Here is a 14,444-nt window from a genome sequence, read left to right as displayed (position 1 = left end):
GGTGGAAAACATTTCTGGCAAAATAACAACCATCCGCTTCTGGAAAGCAAGAGTTATTTGAACAATCACTCAGTGGTGTTTAACTCAGAGCCCCAAATCAGTGGTTGAGGCTGAGTGGATGGTTTAAATGTTTGGCCCAGATATGCTTCTCAAACTCATTACACACAATTGCTGAAATATGTGGACACACACACTCACGGAAAGCATACTTACAACAAACACGCTACTTTAATGAGTCATTACTGGAGCCACAACGGGGCACATCCTGCTGTGGAAGCAGAGGATGGTCCATCAGGGGCGATGTCATCAGACAAACATTAAAAACAGGACAGGATGCTACTGTATCAAATGATAACTGCAAAGAGGTAATGACAAAGTATGCGAGTCCTGGTGAGTGTTTGCCACCTAACCCTTTGGTGTTGCTGGCTAGTTTCTAATTATAACTTCCCTGCCTTCATGTGCAGCACAGCGGATAGCTAGCTATCCAAGCTAAAGCCTCTAATTACTTCATCTTACTCAATCTACACTAGAATTCATGAAATGAGGTGCACCGCAGGACTTTGAGTTTTTGTGATGCAACTCAAGAAGAAACAAAAAAGGAGCTTGGTTCTCAATCTTTCCAGTTGCACATTTCCTGGCTGTTGTGCAATGGATATGCTCTAATGTGTAGGTTATGAATCTACCCAAATACACCTTGGTGTCTGTAATTAGACCTGTTTAGATTAGAAGATAGCAAGGAAATTACTGTACTTTTCACTAGATTCTCGTGTCAGATCAAAAGGAGCACAAGACTCTCTTGATATCTGGCCCAGTCAGATAACCTCTTTATCTGTTTACATCCATAGACATTAATTTGAAGTTTGTCTACGGAAGACAAGGTGAGGTTTACTTTAACTGTCATCAAGGATCAGTGATGAAAAGGAACTAAGGACATTAAATCAAGTGTCATGCTTCAATATAAATCTGAGGCACTTGTACTTACTACTTCATACTGTAGCTACAGTACAAACTATAAGGAAAACATTAGTTATTTGACAGCTGTTGTTAACAGTTACTTTGTAAAGATATTTTAAAGCTATTGTGATCTTACAAAATAAAAGTACCAAACAAATTAGCTGTTTTTCATGAAAATGCATCAGTTATAATAACAGAATAATATATGAAGATGTAACACTGCCAGGAGCCATTCTGCCTGTAAAATGAGTATAGTACTTATAATAGCAATATAATACTTCGCAATTTTGCTGATTATACTTAAAACTATCACTGAAGTTACTTACATTTTGGCCGTTTATATGTAATGGAGTGTTTTACCACTGTGGTATTGTTACTTTTACATAAGTAATGGATCTGATCCACTGCTGTTGGGGATAGATGCATTGACAAGGAGGAAGGCAGACATACAGAGAGACACACTCCATTTAAACAATTTAGTGTCCATTCTTCAGAGTAATTAAGAGTAATGGGAGCATTGTCAGCAGTACAATATACCATGCAGGCTCAGCCAAGTCATGTTTGCGGGGGTCCTGGAATCTGAGTGTGTGTCTACGTGGGTGTGTGTGTGAGCCTGTCATCATTACACCAACCACAGACTAACACAGGCCACAGGCATGTGCCCTAAACTCCTCAAGGAAGGCTAGGGTATGTGTGTGTGTGTGTCTGTGTGTTTATGTGTGTGTCATACACGCAGCTACAGTGCATTTAGTGAACTCCAGAGAAACAACAGTGTCCACAACTACTGACATGCACACGTGCACACACACACACACACACGTCCCGACATGCCACGCAACAGCTATTACACATACAAACACATTAACACATGTCCACACATGTCCACACACTCACACGCCCTTATATGGGCGAATCTTGGGGTGTGGAAGGTTTGGAGTAACACCACACTTGCCCACACAATGGCATGCTAACCAACAACATTTGGTGTTGTCATACCACAACAGTGAATCAGCATTTCCACCGAGGAGCATTTTCATGCTACTGTACACTTTCAAAAACGGGAAACATGTAACTACAGCAAACATTTATTTTGTGTAACGACGTGTATGTATGATACGGTTCATGACAACAGTGACAAACAGTTGTAATTACTCTTACACAACCTAAACTTAAAACAAAAACAGACTCTGATCTGGTATTTATAAAGTGAAGTGTGTTATGATAACACCTAATGAGCAATAAAACCACAACTTATTTGCTTGTACCGCTGTGCTCTGTATATCTCCCTTCACAATCTAAGAGTTACAATAAAGCTTTTCTTTGCTTGAGTACCTGGTGTATCTGCCATTGTTATTCTAACAGCGCTGCCAAACACCCTTGACAGACATCCCTGAGTTAACAAACTCATGAGTGAACCATCAGAGATGAAAGGGTAAAGAATCGAGGCAGTGTACACAGAGGCAATGCATGTTATTTTGGCAGATCAAAGACATGGCATACTTCTGGAATGAGCGTTCGGATCAAAACCAAGCTCTTATGTAAACAAAATTTCACAGGGAGGTGTCAAACTTCTGGGTGCTGGCACTGATCACTTCATAGAAAAGAAGCACAATGCTCACTATTCATCTTTGTGGGATGACAATCTGCTTGATTGAGCAATAACGGGAAATCTCCCTGTCCTTGGGAAATAATAATTAAACAAAGGACAACTCACTGAGCACAATGCGTTGAGTGTATGAATGCAGGTGAAGAACAGGTTTGCTCTGCTCATTTAACTTTCTCTGTGATGTCAACACAACAGAAGAAACAAGGGTTTTCAGAGTGATACGATGACATAATGTACTTTAATTGGGTTTCATGTTACGTTCCAGGTAATTCACTGGTGACAATTGTTCTCTCTCGCCTCCTGTGTATGTGTATATTGTATTTCCTTTCTCTTTGCCTCTCTCTCTGTCCATCTTTCAGTTTTTGCATAAACTTGAGTCCAATTTAAAGGCATAAGCTTTCTTTCCGAGGGTGAGATAAGAGGATCATTCACACTTGTCTGAGTGATGTGGCGCTGGAGTCAGGACATCTTCAGCTTAGCATAACGGCTGGACGAAAGGGAAAACAGCAAACGTGGCATTGGCACGTAACACACACACACACACACACTGACACATTTAATTTTAGGGACAGTAATTTGTTGGAGGTATTCCATAACAAAGAATATTTTACGCAGCACTTCTGTACAGTGTCTCCAGCAACAGTGTAGTTTACCAGATACAGTTAGCAAATAAAGGTTTTGTGTAGAGCACAATTGTGCCAAATCTGAGTGTGACAACAAGACTTTGGGATGCTGCACCCAGTTTCTGTGCCTGGCAGTTGTTCAACAAGGTCTAAAACCACAAATCATAATTTTTACATATGCACTTTTTCTGTATGGGGTGAACAAACAAGAGAAAATGTGTTTAGTGTTAGGGGTACTGGTAGAGCACATTATCTTCACTTTAGAGAGAGCCTAGCTTTTCTCCCAGCTCTTTATCTGTCTGTTACATGAAACAAGTCAGCGGTCAGTTAGCCTACTTTGGCAGGACTGTACGACTATAAACTGGGAAACTGCTAAGCCTCGCTAGCCTGTCTAAGGTTAAAAATCCATTCTCCATCACATCTAAAGTTCACTAGTTAACAAACTATATCTTGTAGAGGATTTGTTACTTTTGGACAGAGTGAGGCTAGCTGTTTCCCCCGTTTCCACTTTTTATGCTATGCTAAGCTAAGCTAATAAGCTGCTGGCTGTACCCACATCTAAATCTCAAGAAGAAGCATAACTTGGGAAACATACTTCTTTCTGAGACTGAGTTCTTAAAATGTTGGACTGTTCTTTTAAAATATCAGCATCATCCTCGTGAAACATTTCCATTTAATCTCTGTGTGGGTCTTTCCATGTGGCAACCATGAGGCCCAGCTAGTCTCTCCCACTGCTATCCCAGGGACAGTGTCGTGACACTGGGTTCGCTCACCAGGGGGAGGCTCATGGATGACTGGTTTGATCCGTCCTGGTGTTCCTTCCATCTGCAGCTGACACCTCCTCTGTGGTCTCAGGTCCCCTTCTGATGATGTCATACCATGTTTGGGTCCCCATTTACCACATGAAGGAAACTCTGCTCTGCTCTGACTCCAACTGTAAAGGCCCAAGGTTGGTAAGTGTGTTGGGCTAAAACAGAAACAAGTGGTTGTATTGAATAAGCTGCCTGTTACAGTAACACTGAATGAAAGAAATACCTGACCACAATACCATGTGTTTTGCTATGCTCTGTTGCCTTCTGGTGTCATTTACATGTTTATTTACCCTTTGCTGCTGGCTTTTTACAGCAAAGCCAGTGGTGGCAGTGTTCATGGTCCATGTAGGCACTTCAGCTCATCCTCCACCACCTGTATTCTTCAGGTGGATTGCTTCACTCTCTCCAGTGCCACCATGTGCAACGTATTCCAGCGCTTACACAGCTGCGACCAATTCAGAGCAAACAAACAATCTGCCCATTGTTTATACAAATAATATCCCAATATGCAATGTCTGCCTACTCTGCCAGCCGAGCAGGGAGTGAACAGATGCACCAGGAGTGGGGGCAGAGTTACAGCTGGGGATAAAAATGCCTACTCTTCATTATGGTTGGTCCAGAAGCTTGCTGCTGGCGGCCTGGGTCTGGGGCTAGGACAAGGGCCAGGGCCAGAGCTGGCTCAGCTCCTGGCTGCTATGTAAAGTCTGCCTCAGCCACAACCACATTGCGCAAAGCTGCTTCACACATATAATTTACTCATTATTCACAAAGTTTTCGAAGAAGTCAAAAAAATATATTGCAGAGTGAGAGAGTTGGTGGAAAACTAACATGGACTGAGTCGCTATTCAGTAAAAAATAAAGTTATATCCAGTTATATAACATTGAAAGATGGCAGGCTTATGGAGTCACAGTCAATTAGCACAGCTGATTGAATAGAGATGACCGCAGAAACCTTATACTTTGAAAAATAACTTATAGTACTGAGGAGAGACAATTTAACCAATGACTGGCAAACCCCAATATGAGTGCGCGCCATCAGTAAGCATTGGTGGTGACCATGCCTAATCCAGTGTGCTCACAGCAGACAGACTACTTTTTATGAGGAGCAGGAAATAGGTCTCTCTGAGCCCTCGGTTCATTTCATAAAACATCCTCAACAGGAGATGAGTCTGTCTAGGGGCACAGAGAAATATCTCTGTGCTTAAGCAAGAGCATCAAAAGCCCCAAATGTTACGTAATGGCATACCTTTAGTCAACAGGGAATCATCCCATCAGACAATGGCACAGTAATGGCCCTAGCAGTTCAACCATTGTTTCATTAACAGTCATCAGACATTAATCAGAGCTTTTTTTGCCACTCACAACCTCTTTTTTCATGCTACCCCCCCCCCCCCCCCCCCCCAGTTCTTCTCTTCTCCTTCATCACCAAACTCTTAAATGTCCCTGCTTGTATTCCCTCCTTTCAAAAACACTGTCTTTAACCCCACCAAAGAAAATGGCTGATGCGCAATCTCATTTGTGTGGGGACTTTGCAAAGGTGGAGTCTTTGGTAATAGAATGAAAAGGAGGAGGCAGGGGCTTTGATCTCCCCAGGGGGCAAATGGATTGGATTGTCCTGCCCCTGCTGGTGGGGCTAAGCTCAGGACAGTGTGAGTCGCAGGGGGGTCATATCAAAGGTTGTTATCTTCAGAGGGTCTTCTCAGTGGCACATTAGTACGCTATCTAAATGTTGATTTGTTCACACCAACATCTGAGGAGCCCTAAATGAGCTGACAAAAGGAAACACCCAGTGAATGTAAATGAGCGAAGCGGTCAAGTTCATTTCTCTCCTCAGACGTGCGCACAGCTCTTCTCCTCCTCACTGCTAACGTTTACTATTAGGCCTGTCCCAAGTGGGCAAGTTAAAAAGTCCCGAAGTTAATTCCAAATAGCGAGATTTCCACAAATTACCGCTGGACTCGAATCTGCTTTATTTCCTCATGTATTGCCTGGTTCTTCCACTCAGAGGACCAAGCATTAATGGCGCAGCATGCTCATTGTCTATGTTGTGGGTAAGGAAATGATTGGGAACACCCTATAGCTGCAGCAAACAGCTATGTTGAGGTCGCTGACTGTGTGTGTGTTCTTACTTTGTGGGTGGGAAACATCATATTACTGTCACTCTCACAGCTGACATTAAGAGAAAGGTATAAATCACAGACACACACTCCAGCACGGCCACACCCAGCACCACTGTCAGCCACAGCCCAGATTGATCAAATTGGACATTGAAGGATCGTTCACAATACAAACCAAGTACACGCATCTGTTGGAGAGATCCACTGTTGCATGTAACACTTTGAAGCCACAGCCCTCACATAAGAGAGAAGAATAGGTGGGTATTTGTTGGATTGAAAGAAAGCGAAAGGTTCCTGGAAATAAAATGAAGAATTCAAAAATTTCTTTACCGTTGAATGACACGAGATTTAAACATAATATGAATGCCATAAGCTCTCAACCTTGTGTCGCTGCTCTTCACTAGTAATACACAAGTCAAAGGATATATTTCCATATTTATTATTTCAAAGGCAGCCAGGCTTGTTAGAGCGAATTCTCAGCAATAACCATAAAAGAGGGAAAATTAGACTCCTTGCCTGGTGTCACAGTTTGCCATTCTCTATGTGCATGGCCCAAATGTGGGATTGCAAATAAGCATCTCTATTTTTAGGGACTTTGAGACCAGTAGTACCCGTCTGGGTCATTCCATATCATTAGAAACAGCTCCAGAGATGAACAAATTCTCCTGGCGCTCAAATATAATTCTGGTCTTTAAGCCTATAGTGAAATCAAAGCCAAGTCTAAAACCTCCCTCCATCCTTGGTGTTATTTTTGAATCTCTAGTGAAATTTGGGTTGACACGTTGATTGAAAATGCCCACTACTTTGGTTATCTTGCGCATCAAATGCCCAACGCAGCACATTCCCGAGGGGCTTGAATCGCGCTCAGAAGCCTCAGCCTCAACCCCCTGTTACTGAAATGTATATTTCAGCTCTTCTCTATACTCAGTCATTAACCATGCTAGCTGTCTTTTTTCCTTGTCTTTGGCTGCTGGTAAATATTTGCTAGACAGAGATTGCATTCCGAATTGGTACTCCAGTGACTCCTTTGCATAATAGTTGTTGTGAAAGCATCTATTGTCTCATTTAAACTGACCACATAGTGTATTTTGGTGATGTCGGCAAGGGTTGGCTTCTCTACAACCCTAATTAGCATTCCTTCCAGATAAAACAATGATCACTTGAATACGACTGAGCTAAGCTTGCAGGAAGTGATCTAAAGAGCTGATAGGAACCCATGATTACCAAGCAACTAACTCCAGTCCTCCATGCATAATGTTTTAATTCAACATCACCCCCCACCACCTCAGTTTGTCCCATCACTAATCTTGTCTTAAGTTATCTTCAAACTACCGCTTTGCCCTGTGGCTACAGGCCTTATCATTTATTGATTATGTCTCTTAGATTAAAGGACCTGCTTTCATTTCCACAAGAATGTGCCCCTCTCTTTGTGTCCATATGGAAGCATTTGCCGGACAGATGGGTTATTTTCCCCTCTAGACAAAGTCCCACTGGTCAGAAAAGGGATTCACGGGGACTTGGTAAGTGATGGTGCTGTTGATATCCAATTGTTGTCAGCTTTGAAGTCCAACTACCAGGTGATCTGTATTTGACCACTAGTGAGAGAGCGAGGGCAATGGAGAATGCGCAAGAAAAAATTAACACCATTGAATGAAGCTGAAAATCTCAACATTAATCATGAAAGCCACTTTTACAGCAAGTCATCTTAATTCCCCCAGACAATCCAGTGCTGTCAAATGGCTGCATAATACTACCCAAAAACCCCCTCAAGCCTCCCAGACTTAATTCCATGTGCTGAGAAGCTGAACTGCCTGAATGTGGGTTACACACAAATGACGGACATTTTGTCTTGGGGTAATTACTAATATGCCACTGTTGTTGCCCAGGCTGCCTGTATCTGGGTTTTGGTTTAAATGTTGGGTTTATTCTCCCTGGGCTGTGTGGTTTGCAGCAGCTTAATCACAAAGCCACAAGCATCTCAGCCATTTTGATAGGAGCCAAACTGGGAAGGCTTCATATGTAACACTGTTTTTCGTAGTCCTACATATAGCAGCCTTTTCTGCAGAGTCAGCGAGGCAACTAAATTGAAATAGTACATGTTGACAAATTGAAAATGTGCAAATAAAATGAAAATAAACTCAAGGCAGTTATGGACTGTAAAATGTTACGGATTGTAAATCTAATGAGCAAGAGCTGAGGTTTACTTGTGCAGGAATGGAAAGTAAATTTAAAAAAAGCTCAGTGATTTTTAATCCACATGGACTGAAAATCTATTAAAAACATGTTATGTCAAGGATCTCGACAATGGTGATGCTAATGCTGTGTGACTTTATGTAATAATGTTGCCATCTGACACTGTTATAGGGCAGTTTCCTTGTTTTCATGCTTAGACAAATGGAGTCAGTGACAGCAACTGGACCATCTGGAGACAGTTTCCAGCTCTGGCATATAAGATGAGTAAGAAACCAAAGCGTGACTTAAAGATTAAAGAGAATAAACTGATAAAAGATTCTCGAATGGACAACAGAAACCACAAGGTTCTGGGAGATAACACAAATCATCCGTCTGTGAACAAGCACACCGGCAGCATTACACTTATCAGCTCGAGACAGACGCTTCAGCATCCAAGTGTCCTGATCGTGTACAATATTTCCCAGCACACAGGTGTTTACAATCCTTTCCAAACAACCTTGTTTACAAAAACAACAGCGTTAAAAAGGCTTGCAAAAAAAGTTACAGGCAACGAGGCAATTAACGCCTGTGTATCACGTCGGGTGCCTCGGCTCACTACTAATGGTTTGGGGCTGAGTACCAAGCCTGCTTTTTATTGAGCGCTCTACTTGCGAGACGTCCAAACGTTGCCACAAGGGAGGTTTTGAAACATTGGCTCGCTGGAGACACAGAGGCTTTTTTGTTGTGCTGTGCATGTAATTTACAATCAAACTTGCTACTGTTGAGTCCTGTGGTGCAATCACATAAACTTACATTTTTTTTAACTTGGTGCACTTTGGATGTTGTGCAGGAGCTGTGAGACATTCAGCAGGGTGCCAGGTTTGGCCCTCAGAGCTGCAGTTTTTTTCCACAGAGGAGAAGAGCTGATTCATTTGTAAAAAGCTAATTAGTGGCTGATTTATGCTAAACCTAAGGTGAATGTGTTTTCTTTTTCATTTAGAGCACACTAAGCTACAGTTATATGACAGGTGCTATAAAGTTTAGAGTTATTATTATTGTTGTAAATCCAGTTAAATTATGACATTTCTCACGTTTTCCTTGTGTTTCAAGTTTCTCCCCCGTCATTTTACCACACGCATTTCTCAGTTCAGTCGCTCTTGTCCCCTCACATGTTGTGTATCGCAGTTCCTCTCATCTCTGTCTCTCTTTTTCTTCCCCTCTTCCACTTCTGCCTCTCTCTGATCTGTCACACACATTGCAAGGAAGCTAACCCCCTGCTCCTCAGAGATCTGTGAGTACATCGGGAGGAATGTGTGTCCTTCCTGACATTACAACGCTCTTTATCAACTAACAAGAGGAGTAGGAGGGGAGTGGGGAAGGAAGAGAGGAGGATGTTGAGATGTTAGGGGACGTTTTCGGAGTGGGGGGGAGAAAAAAAAAGAGAGCTCTTTGTGGCTGCTTATCTGACAGGATATGAAGCAACTCCAATGGCTTTGGCATTTGGCAAAATAGCTTCCTTCAATGGGTATTCACTACACGAGGCATCCCCTGACATGAGGCCACATATGTCTAAGTAGCTGAGAGAGAAAGAGAGAAAGAGAGAGAGAATTTCAGGAAGAGGAAAGACAGCCAGAGGGTGTTTTAGAAGTTCCGTATTTTGTTAATTGCCCACGATAAGATGCAGCAATTTGCCGGTAGTTGTGATGATTATCAATGGCAGCAATTTAACAGATGTTGGAGCACTGTTAGAGCTTTTAAACACATCAGTCTTGCCAGAGCTGACTAAAGGACAATTCTGACAAAATGTCAGAATTCTGGAGCAGCACTTTGAATAGAGTAGCCACATTTCAGAGTTAAGGAACCAAACTTGACTCACTAAAGTTCTTCCTACACACATACACACACACCACAGTTTCTGAGTATTATTTTTGTTAATGGGATCTAAGGGGACATCGTTTTCCTGATGTGGTGTAATTGAAGCTGCTGTATTAAAGGGTTGTGTTCCTCTCCTGCTGCTGAGACACAAAGTAATGCACCCCATCCCAGTTATTAACCCAGGAAGTCCCCACGGTGCACTGCACTCTAATGAGAGAGGCCAATGCGTATTTTATTTTTTTTCATTTAGATGTTGCCCTTTTGACCCCCTGTGAAGCTTATCCAGTGTTCAGTGGTCCACCTTTGGACAACTTACTGCTCTGAAATGATCCCCTTTTCATCTTTTTTGGAACTTTTTTTTTCTCTTCGATCAAATGAACAAAAAACAGGAAAATTACACTGCATTGCAAGTTCACCACCCAATTTCCATGCCTTTCCCCTTTCTGGTTAATCTTACATTATTTCCTCATTACAACAACAGTAAATATTTGAAAGTGAAAGGAACTAAAAGATAGACTTTAATGCAGGTTTCAACCCCTTGAACTACCAGTTACAAGATCAGCAGCTTTACCTTTTGAACTTCATGAGAAAGATACACAACAGATTTGCTGTCTGTAGGATTAGCCATGTCATCTCAAAGAAACACGTTTATACCATCTCATTATGTGGTTAAAACATGGTTTGTATCAAAAGCAGTCCCTATTCTGTCATTTACCAACACTTTATATCATAATGTTTACACATTTCTTCACCTTTCAGAGTTCAGAGTTTTCCTTTTTAATCAAGTACACACAAATATTTTCCATCTATTAAGGATTGACGTTTTTATTTGCCAGCATTTGCAGATAAATCTAATTGGTGCTGTCCACACCCCATTCTCAACACAATAGGCCTTCTTCTCACAACACAACAGCTCCTTGTCTTTAAACAAATTAACACTAATGTATCTTAATGGAGTTGAAATTACAACCCCATGTTGCCCAAGGACAATTTCTGACAGGGACTCTTCTTGTTTTTCTCTTTCTTACCAAACATCTGGAGTTTCCCATAATGCACTTTTTATTGGTCCTCTGGCTCGCTCTCCATTTTCACCTGATTGGCTGTGTTTTCTTCCTCCAGAGGAATGCCATCACTGTTGTGTATCCAAAGAGGAGATTAACTCTGCAGCACTCAAAACACTTCTGATTTTCTCACACAGGGGGAAAAAAAGTCACATTTGTATTGTCTCCTTTGCTTTTGATGTAGGACTTTGAGCCCTGACGGACATATAATATTATCTACAGTCAAAGTCAGGGGTGGTCTTTGCTGGTGTTAACAGCTCACCCTGCTTTGTGTTCCACTGATTCCAAAAGACCAGATTTTTCTCAGGCTGTTGAACATTCACTGAATGGTTTAATTGCAAGCAGACTCAAAGAGATGGATATTTGAATCATGCTGAGTAAAATATGGCTCCATCTGGATTTGATAAGCCTATAAATGAATGCCATCTGATGCTGATTTTACACTTTACACTTCAAACAATTACATTAATTCCAGGGCACCTACGATGCTTTGACTGTGAAGTGAAAAGGCACTAATCATAGAGTAGACACGTGGTTAGAAAATATGCAGTTTCATGTTGCGAATACTTCATAGCTCTGGTTGTATCAGCTCAGGGAAAAAAAAACAAAAAAAACATGACACGTTTGCTAAGTATAGAAAATCACTGAATGAAATTAGCTTCTGCATAAGTGTGAACCATTTTGCTTTATCACAGGGATGGGTAGTATCTTCCTCAGAGAGAAGGGATTGAAGCATTTCCACTTTTTAACACCAAAACAATTTTTACTCAGTGTTGGGAGACAACAAAAACATTTGCCAAAAGATCTACTGCAATCTCTGACTCAATAACATTTACACACCAATACCTCTGATCATAAGAGTTCAGGAAATATGTGTCAAAACAGGTTTCAGAGGAAGCATGAATCTATAATTATATAGATGGTATAATTACGAATCAAGCGCATATACAATTCATGGTATAATTATGATCCTCTGCAGCTATAAGCCACTAATGGGAACTGGGAGCGAGGAGTTATTCAACACACAGACAGCTAATTACTGTGTGGGCCTCGTTAATTGGGTATGCCCCCTGTTTGGAACGGGAGCGTGATCAGGTTGGCAGATTTATGGAGCAGGAGCACACGTACACAACACTGATGTTTTGAAGAAGTGTGTTTCCTTTTATGGTATCTCTCGACTATGTTTTCCAGAATAGGTATGAGAGAAGTGTGAGTGAGAGGGATCGACTGCGCAGCACCAAGAATTTGCCCGGCATTGAGGAGATGACATAGAGAGTTGTGACGTTTAGCTTTTCACAGCAAATGAGAGTGATATAATCTGCCACTGTGTGTGATACTGAGACTTTCACACATGATAAGATGAAAAAAGCAGCCGTGCAGAAACAGCCAAACGATTAGCTTTGTGGTAGTAAAAGAGAGAGAAGAGGGAGAGAAAAAAAGCATTCAGATCACCAAAGCGGCTTGGTTTTGTATGGAAACAACTGTGGCTGGATGTTTGGTTCTCATGGAAGCCACATGACAGGGAGGTCATGAGAGAGACAGCAGGCCCGGCGCTGTGTGCGATCCCACCGCACTCGTTCAGCGCCGCACCGCACTTTTGATGTTTCCCTCCTCAACTTTTATCATTGCTCCTCCAGAGACCCCTACTCTCGCTGTCAGGGAAGCAGACAGACACACACACACACACACACACACACACACACACTCCCCCCTGCTCCTTCTGCATATGAGCAGAAGCTTGGCTACTGCCACCCATTTCCAGCTTCACAAAACTATTTTAACAAGCAGAGAAATCATTTAGCGGACACTTTCCTGGATCATAAAACACCAAATGATGGCTTTGGGATCCTGCACTTTTATTGATCTGCACCCTCCGATCAAATGTATACTTCCTGGGCCAGGCCTGGTCAGCTTGAAAGAGAGGAAATGGGGTGGTGGGGGAGGACGACGATGGGGGGAGATGAAGTGGTGGTAGTGGTGGTGGTGGTGGTGGGGTGCTCATGTGAAGGCTGAAATGTGAGCTGGAGCCTGTGTCGCATTAGCCTTAACGGGCTGTGTGGCAGACGCACTGGCACCACAGAGCAGAGAAGACGGGAGGAGGAGGAGGAGGAGGAGGAGGAGGACTAGGAGGAAGACGAGGGAGGCAAATCGCTGGACACCCTGATGCAGGAAAAAGTATGTGGAGCTAAGGAAGCAGGAAGGAATGCCTTCATCCCCACTGGAAAGTTTTCTGGCACCTCCCCAACAAAAGAGAGACAGGGGAGAGGGAGAATGACGCTTATCCCTCGATCTAAGTCACCTTTGTACCCATAGCACACACATCATCACACATCCCTTGTCAGCCTGTCATCCTACAGGGTCACGGTCAAGCCGGCGCTCCCTCTCTCTGTGTGTCATGTCGTCTCTCTCCTGCTCTGTAATTTCCTTTTTTTCCCTCTCCTCTTTGCCGGAAAGAATGTGTCTCCTGTCGCTCCACCAGTCAGTGTCAGGGGGCTAAACATCCCATTTCGGTGTCTGACTCAGTTACGGAGTCCCAGAGGTGCCTGAAGGATTCCAAGAATTCCAGCTTTTGCACCCACAATTGTGACGCCACCTGAGGGAATGCCATAGAGATCATACCAGACACTTCCTGTACACACTTAGAATTCAACTTCAAGCAGCGACATGATTCCTCTGTTTCATGTCCAGATGACTCAATTTAAGATCAGGGTGAAAAACAAATGAACTGCATATGAAGCGTGTCTTTGTTGTTCAAAACACTCTTGCACTCCTGCACATGACTGAATGGAGGAAAGAGTGATGATGACGGAGAGGATGAAGGAGCAAGAGAGGCAAGAGAGAGCAACAGTGGAAAGGAAAGACAGAGCCAGAGCGAGAAGAGTGGAGGGGGTAATGACTAGGTCTGCTCAGGACAGAGGAGGCGACAGAGGGGGAAGCGTCTCCGATCGTCTCCTCGTGGCTCCTCTTTGGCGTCTGTGATCCTCGGACCCTTCACGCAATCTCCCTTATTACAAGGCTTCCCCTCTCCACATGGGCACCACTACAAAATGGAGCAATTACATTTAATTAGGCTGCAGAGGGTAGCTAGCCTGCCCCATCCCAAAACCTCAGAGAAGCACAGACTTCAGGTAACACAACGGTCGGGGAGAACTTCAAAGAGATGCAAAATTACAGCTCCATTAGTGGAGCCACCACAGAACTGCTGTGAAGCCAGGGAATCATTT

Source organism: Lates calcarifer, linkage group LG16_LG22, assembly GCF_001640805.2.
Source record: "Lates calcarifer isolate ASB-BC8 linkage group LG16_LG22, TLL_Latcal_v3, whole genome shotgun sequence".
Lineage (NCBI taxonomy): Eukaryota > Metazoa > Chordata > Actinopteri > Centropomidae > Lates > Lates calcarifer.
Note: the sequence above shows the minus strand (reverse complement) of the source record.